Here is an 8,809-nt window from a genome sequence, read left to right as displayed (position 1 = left end):
ATGCCTGTACTGCAGCCATTCACTCAAAACTACAAGGTTGTGAGTTCTCAAGACCAGCAACAGGGGCCCAAGCTCGACTCAGGCTTGCATCCTTCCGAGGTCGCTAAAATGAGTACCCAGACTGTTGGGGGCAAATTAGCTTACTTGCTAATTAGCTTACTTGCTGTTCACCGCTATGATCTTTGGAATAGCGGTATATAAATAAAACAAATTATTATTATTATTATTACAATAAGAGTTCCTGCTTCCATTTGTCAACAAGGAGGTTAGCAATTTCTCACTGGGACTGCTGTACAGAGGACAAAGTAGCATGTAATGGACACTGTCCTTCACCCGGGATTGACTGCAGATACATAGTCTGTTTTCAAATCACACTTTGTTATAGCTTCCATCTAGAACTGCAGTTGGCATTCCTTGAAGTCGTAGCTCAGTGAAGGCAATTCTTGAAGAAGACGGCTTGAGTTTGGTCAAATATCTGGCACTAAAATGTTCGGTTTTCACAAAAGGGAGAACCATGGGGGAAATGGAGAGGTCCTAATTGACTGTAAATCTGAAGTCGAAGGCTTTCATGGCCGGCATCCATAGTTTTTGTGGGTTTTTTGGGCTATGCGGCCATGTTCTAGAAGATTTCTTCCTGATGTTTCGCCATCATCTGTGGCTGGCATCTTCATTCTCTCTTCATTCCCTGAAGATGGCAGCCACAGATGCTGGCGAAACATCAGGAAGAAACTCTTCTAGAACATGGCCACAGAGCCTGAAAATCTCACAAAAAAGACTGTAAATCTCTTCTTGACTCTTTCCAGAATAGCCATAGAATCATAGAATCGTAGAGTTGGAAGAGACCCCAAGGGCCATCCAGTCCAACCCCCTGGTGAGGGTCCCCATACGTTGGGATCAACTGGGGGTCCTCCTAGAAAATGAGGGGGCTACACCTTCTGTCATCTACAATCAGATAAATATTTGGGGAGGCTACGCATAATGCTTGGGTTCAGCGATGGAAACAGAAGCAGGTGCTCCAAAAAACCAAGGCGCTATTGAGATAAGGGGAATTTTGGGAAGGATCTGCTTGAGCCTGGTGGCTCTTTGCAGCATGTTTAAGCATTAAGCCTTGGGGGAACTTACATTATTCCTGCTCCCAATAATTTATCAGCTTTGGGTGGGTGAGCGTGGGAAAGGTGTCGCATTCGTATTTGGTGTCAAATCATGCCTCCCACCTCTGCTCAGGCACACTGGCAAAGGCTTGCACATTGCAGTAATGTGCATCGAGATCATTTAGAAACTTTAAAAGGTGTTTTCCGTCACCATTTATCTCAAGCTCGCATCCCTTGCACTGGGCTCCTGGATGCTAGTCATGCTCAAAAATTCCCCTGCAGGCATTTATTTGTTGTTCCTTGTACAGAGAAAGCTATGTATGTATGCATCTCCTCTCTCTGCTGGCCTGCTTTCTCCATTCATCACTGGTTGGGAATGAAAACCCGCTACGATAAGAGCAAACCTTGTTCTCTTTCAATTAAGTTTCTATTGTCAGTCCGCAAGCCTTGGAGAGCAAAGCGAGATGATGTTGAGCAGCTCTTTTCGCAGCCAAAATCAACAAGCCAGAGGTGGCATTAACTCTTCCTGAACACGAAGGAGGACGCAGTTTCTCAAAGAGCCCAGTGCATGGTCAAAAAGGAGGATTCAGAGCTTAGAGGTTTATCACACAAAGGAGATCAGGAGTTTATCCCGTGAATATCCCAGAAAAATTGCGTAATTATGTGAAACAATTTCACATGACGTTGCACAAAACCCACCATTAAAGTGGTCACAAAGAAGCAATCAGGTGCTTTCAGGATTTTTACTTTCAGGATTTCAGATATCGCTTTATTTGCACAATTGCGTGTGATGATCATTCGTGCAATTACTTGCCATTTTTGCTTTATTTGCGGGATGCTTTAAATGTGCTTTAATCTCTCTTTAATGCCAAAATTATCCCCAGTGTGATAAACTCCTTAGAGAGTTATAGCCAGAGAAATACAGAGTTGGAAGGGACCTCCAAGGGCCATCCATTCATTCCAACTGCCTTCTGCCATTTAGGAATCCACAATAAAAGCACTCCCAAAAGAGGCACATCTAACCTTCGTTGAAAACCTGAAATGAAACTGAGGCCCAAAACACACTGCAGAAATAATCCAGTTTGACGCCGCGTTAATTGCTCTGGCTCAGTGCTAGGGGATCTTGGGAAATGTAGTTTATTGTGGCCCCAGAGTTCTCTGGCAGAGAAGGATAAAGGTCTCACAAAACTACAATAGGATTGCTTAGCACTGAGCCAAGGCGGTTAAAGCGGTCTCAAACTGGATGGTTTTTGCAGTGCGTTTTGGATCTGGGTTATCTTCGAAAATTATTGTCATAGTGCCAAGCCTGCAAAAGTGGTTTTACTAGCCTAGCTGTCAAAAGGAATTAAAATAGTTATTTTCACATCTAGAAAACTTATCAAGGGGTAGCTGTGTTGGCTGTATGTTGTTATTTTGAGGTGCTTCCAAGTTGCTTCTGGCTTATGGTGACCCTATCCTGGGGTTTTCTTGGCAAGTTTCTTCAGAGGGGGGTTGTCATGACCATCCTGAGGCTGAGAGAGCATGACTTGCCCAGGGTCACCAGTGGTTTCTGTGGCCATGTGGGAATTCGAACCCTAGTCTGCTAGAGTCTTAATCCAACACTCAGTGCCCTACACCTTGCCGATCTGTTTCTTAAAGTTTATTCATACAAGATTTCCAATGGCATTCCTCTAAGGCTGAGAGAGAGTGTCTTGCTCAAGTGGGCTTCCACAGCTGACTGGGGATTCGAACCCTGGTCTCTTGGCATCAAACTACTGAATATTCAAACCTTGTTCTTCTACAACGATGTTATCATATCTCTCCCCCACCAACTTTTCACAGATGAAACCCAAGATACATGGCCAATCAATATCAGAATATGGTCAAGATGGCTAAAGTTATTGATCAGGAAGGATAGACATCCAAGAAGAAGCTTCAGGGGTTTGCGTTTGCCTGAGTCTACAGGGAAGGGCAAGATTTTGTCCCTTCCTTTCTTCTTCCCTGCTGCTGAGTTAATGGACTGCAAAATATCTTTTGCATTTCAAACTCAGTTTGCAGCAATGGAGGCAAGGTGAAGACGGAGGGGAAAGTGGGAGGAAGAAGGAGAAACTGGGACATTTTAAAAGCAGCTGAAAAAATGGGATGGCAGAGGATTAATGCTGTCAAATCAGGACAATTGGAGAGTATGTGTTATTTGTAGGTGGATGGGAGGGCTCTTTTCTTTCCTTGTTTCTGACAAATTTAAATAGAGTAGGAAGAGGATGCAGGGGGGAAAGCAAAACTGATCTCTTTACATGGACTTGGAAATTTAATGCAACTGGGTCACTGCAGAGCATCAAATGCTTTTCCATGGCCCTTTTTTTACACAACTAGTCGTACTTCTCCAGGGTTTTGTTACAAGCGCATGCACCCAACAATGGCACAGAAGAAGATATTACATTTTTGCAAAGGGCTGGCTGTACTGTGCAATTTAAAGATCTCATGCCTCTCAATGGGGAAATCGAAAGGGGTCCCTTATACCAAAGGTGGGGAAAATGAGATGCCCAAGCCATGTGCAGACCCTGAACTACACTGACATGGCTTCCACTGACAAGCCACCTGGACATTCCCCAAAGACCCCTGATGCCACCAAACAAAAATTTAGGGGAAAATGTCCATGGGAATTGATGCAATATTATTTACTGTACAGCTGTTTTAGACCTGATCCTAATCAACAGGGATGGCCTGTTGAATGGGGGGCAAGTGCTGGGATCCTTAGGTGGGAGTGACCATGTTCTCCTGGAGTTTGTTATACACTGAGAAGGAGAAGCCAGGCATAGTTAGACTTCTAGATTTTAGGAGAGTGGATTTCAGTAAACTTAGGGAAATACTTGGGGTGAACCCGTGGTCAGGAATAGTAAAAGTAAAATAGTAAAATTGAGAGTTCCTGCATGGCAGAAATGCATTGGAAATGGATGGCCCTTGTGGTCTCTTCCAACTCTATGAGTCTATGATTCTGGAATCCTAGAATTCTAGAAACCTGGAGTTGGAAGAGAACCAACCCGTCATCCAGTCCAACCCCTTTATTCTGCCATGCTGGGAGACACAGTCAAAACACTCCAGACACATGGCCATCCAGCCTCTGTTTAAAGACCTCCAAAGAAGGAGACTCCATCATAATCTCAGAGGGAATGTCTTCTACGGTCTACAGCCCTGTTTACTGTCAGGATGTTTTTTTCCAAAGGTTGAGGCGGAATCTCTTTTCCTGCAGCTTGCATCCATTGCTCTGGGTCCTGTTCTCTGGAGCAGCAAAAAACAAGCTTTCTCCCTTTCAATATGACATCCCTTCAAATATTTAAACAGCGCTATCATATCACCTCTTCACCTTCTCTTCCCTAAGTTGGTCCCCATAGGGCTTTATGTTTTCCAGACCCCTCCTCAGTTAGTTACCCTCCTCTGGACACATAGCACCTCCAGCTTCTCAACATCCTTCTTGAATTGTGTCCAGAACTGGACCCAGTATTATTCCAGGTGGGGCCTGAGCAGAGCAGAGCATCACACGATTGACTCATGTTCCACCTGTGGTCTACTAGGACTATTACATCCCTTTCACATGTAGTCTTGTCAAGCCAGGTGTCCCCCATCCTGTATCTCTGCATTTCATTTTATTTCTTCCTAAGTGTAGTACCTTACATTTCTCCCTGCTAAAATTTACAGTCGGCCCTCCTTGTCCACGGATTTATTTTAATCCACGGAATTGAGCATCCATGGCTTGAAAATATTCAGAAAAAAGTATAAATTCCAAACAGCAAACCTTGTCATTTCCATTTTATATAAGGGACACCATTGTGCTCCGCCACTATATTTAATGGGACTGGAGCATCCACGGATTTTGTTATCCACGGGGGACCCTGGGACCGAACCCCAGCGGATAACAAGGTCCCACTGTATTTTGTTAATAACAGCAGCAGAAACAAGAACAACAACATGAGTCACGTCCCAAAGGAGCCCCCAAACATTATTTACAAGGGATAGGGGAGACTTAATGGGGCAATGAGAACAACCTCAGTGAACCTTTTTCTTACATTCTCCCACCTGGTTCATCAGTTTTACCATCAATGCAAGAAATCCCCAACAGAGAGGAGAGAAAACCCACTGCTGGATGGCAATGAGATAAAATAATGCCTGCATGACAAGGAAGCCTTGCTTTGTGGGGGCACTGCATGCGAAAAACCCATTGTGTGAGCGAGGGAGGGAGGGAGGCGGGAAAGCATACCATCGTTCATACTACACACTCACAAAGAGTCACATAGGAATCCTTCCTCACCAGCATAACAAGGAGGCAAATTTTTGATCAGCCAGTTCTGCTCCCAGAGTATGTATGTATATATATATATATATATATATATATATATATATATATCCCCCAGAGATATTCTCAACACCCACCAGCACCCATTAGCTCTGTCGCTTCAACCAGGCGGAAGGAGTGAAGGGGATGATTGGTTTAAACAGATTTTGGGGTTCAAGAATTTCATAACTTGGTGTTGAAAAATATGTATTAAAAATATTTTTTTAAAAAAAATATTTGTGCCTCTTAAGGATTCGCCTTAATGGAGCTGGCAAGGCTTGATCGCAGAGAGAGTTTGCAATTGCCATTCCAAGGGAGAGCTTTTCTTTGGATTGCAGCTCCCTCAATCCCCGCATCCAAGTTATTTTCCCCTCCCAGGGAGGGAACTCATAGCAGAGTATAGGGGCTGTTAATTCTGGGTGTGTAAACCTGGCTTCGCAAATGTACGCCTCAAGTAAAGCAAAACCAGTACTAGAGACCCCAGACTCAACTTTGGGGCCGAACCAAAGAGGCTGCATCTGCACTGCAGAAATAATGCAGCTTGACACCACTTTAACTGCTGTGGCTCCATTCTACAGATCTGTTGTTTCGAAAGGCACCTGCCACTCTTTGGCAGGGAAGGTTAAAGACCTTGCAAAACTACAAATCCCAGGATTCCATAGGCTGGAGCTATAGTACTTCTAGTGGTGTCAAATTGCTTGACTTCCACAGTGGAGGTGCACCCATTCGTGTGAATTTCATAGGTAACTCCAACTTTCTTCATCGCAGTATCTTCTGCACTTTAGAGTAGCCATAAGTTGGAAATGACTTGAAGGCACACAAACAACAACACAAGTGACTGAATGGAGCAAAAGGCAGATGAGATGATGCTCTGGATGGAGAGGGACACTATGCTGTAGTCTTAAATTCCTCTCTAGGGAAATGGTTGGACATTTTCTGTACCCAGTTCAAAATTGCAGAAGCAACCTTGGTTTTGCAGTGCTTCCAGAAATGAGGATGTGTATTCAGTGGCACATTCATTTATGCATCCAGTTACACAACCAGCTTTGCCTTTGGGTTTGCACACCCAAGGTGCACACTAAGCAGTTATACCACTATGATTCCACTCTGGGGGCATCTGCATTGTGCAAATAATGCAGTTTGGCACTGCTTTATCTGCAATGGGTCCATTTTACAGAATCCTGGGATCAGTAGTTTTGTGAGGCACCAGCCCTCTTTGGCAGAGAAGGCTAAAAACCTTGTAAAACTGCAAATTCCAGGGTTGCATGGGATGGAGCTGCAACACAAAGTGGTGCTGAACTGCATTATTTCTGCAGGCAGCCTTTAAGTGGCATGGCTGCATCCTACAGATTTTGGGGTTTGGTAGTCTCTGGCTGCCTTTCCCTAAACCTTTTATCCCAGCGCTCCATGGGATGCAACCGTTAAATTATATTAGATTGAATTAAATAAGTGTCATAATTAACTGTAGCGGTATACTTGTGTGGTATGAAAAAGGCCCTTGGTTATTCTTTCCGGCGTCGTTTCTCCACCCAGCAACTAAGAAGCCCATGCATTTCTGCATGTCTTCTGTTTTGTTTCCCCCCCAGAATAAAAACCACAGGAAAGGCCCATTTTCCTCTCCTCTGGATCCCAGGCGATTTTGCTGGAGCGCAAGGCAGGAAGGGCTGCCATGGAAGAAAGCAACGGAGCAATTTTTATGCCGATAAATATTTGATGGGATGCTACCGGATACATTTCGTGACCCACTAAGATAAAGAGATCTGATTAAGTAGCTCTTCCTTTCTTCTTTCATTCCTTCATTCCCGTCCTTCATTCTTTCTCTCTCTTTTACCAGCAGCCTTCTCTCTCTTTTCCAAAATCCTCCCTTTTCAAACTTTTAAATATTAGATGCCTTTCTCTCAGGCTTTCTGTTCTGAGAGGGACATTTGGGAAAGCAGGAGGCCATCTTTCTCCAGCTGCATCTGCACTGCAGAAATCATGCACTTTGACGCTGCTTTAGCTGCCATGGCTCGATGGTATGGTAATCCTAGTGTTACCCAAAGTTTTAGGGTCCCGGAGGGCACCCACCATTGTATTTAATGGGCATTTGATTTAGCTCAATAGCTCAATTTAGCTTCAGGTAATGCTTTAAAACCCGGTATTCTAGCCTATGTACAGTCATTCAAATCCGAAGAAATCCAAAAATGCAGATTCCAAACTAGTTTTATTTATCTAGACACTATACTTCTATTGATGCAGCCCAGAATTGCATTGGCCTTTTTAGCTGCCGCATCACACTGTTGAGTTGACTCATGTTCAACTTGTGCTCTACTTGGACTCCTAGATCCCTTTCACACAGATAAGTCTCCTTCAGCCAGGTGTCCCCCATAATCCTATATCTGTGCATTTCATTTTTTCTACCTAAGTGCAGTATCTTCCATTTCTCCCTCTTGAACTTCATTTTAGTTTTGGCCCTGCTTTCTTATCTATTCAGGTCATTTTGAATTTAGATCTTGTCCTCAAGTACGATTCTATAATAAGTGAGGCATCGCTCGCCGCTGCATGTTGTGAAACCAACGTCTGTTGTGAGATTTGTTGAGGTGTAAAAATGATCTATGGCCGAAAGGGAGAAATGGATAATGGGGCTCTTAAGGTTTGCGGCAAGATTAACTTTTACAGTGCAATATTTTATGGGTTGCCTTTGTTTACCTCCGTGAACAAAATGCCAAAGGTTTAAGAAATCTAGCACAACAGATACACATTTCATGACAGACACAACTCAGGCTGCATCTGCATTGCAGAACTGATGCGGTTTGACACCGCTTTACCTGCCCTGGATCAGTGCTATGGAATCCTGGGATCTGTAGTCAGTTGTGGCCCCTCAGTTCACAAAACTACAAATCCCAGAATCCCACAGCACTGGGCAGTTAAAGTGGCGTCAAATCGGATTAATTCTGCAGTGCAGATGCGGCCTTAGATCTTTTCCCACTGTGCAGAGTCTCATGCAACGTTGACTCCCTTGGCAACATCCTATGGAATCCTGGGATCTGTAGTTTGCCAGAAAGCTAAAGCCCTCACAAAACTACAAATCCCAGGATTCCTCAGGATGGAGCTGCAGCACTCAAAGCGGTATCAAACTGCATTATTTCTAAAGTGTAGATGCCCCAAAAGTTAGTCTCAAAGGTGCCACAAGACTATTTATTATTATTATTATTAATCTCATTGCATTCTGAACTAATTTTCCCCCTGGGATTTCACCCGAGCAGTCCAATTCCAAACATCCCAATTAAAGGAAGGGACTAATTAAATCTAATTTAGGATTGCTCACTGACAGGCTGCCACCCGATACACGCTAGTTTTAATGGCAGAGAAATTTCACAGTAAAAAAACCTTTTTTTCTCACAACTAACAACAAATCTGCCGTTTTCGA

The sequence above is a fragment of the Sceloporus undulatus genome, chromosome 1 (genome assembly GCF_019175285.1).
Source record: "Sceloporus undulatus isolate JIND9_A2432 ecotype Alabama chromosome 1, SceUnd_v1.1, whole genome shotgun sequence".
Lineage (NCBI taxonomy): Eukaryota > Metazoa > Chordata > Lepidosauria > Squamata > Phrynosomatidae > Sceloporus > Sceloporus undulatus.
This window is presented reverse-complemented; position numbering follows the sequence as displayed.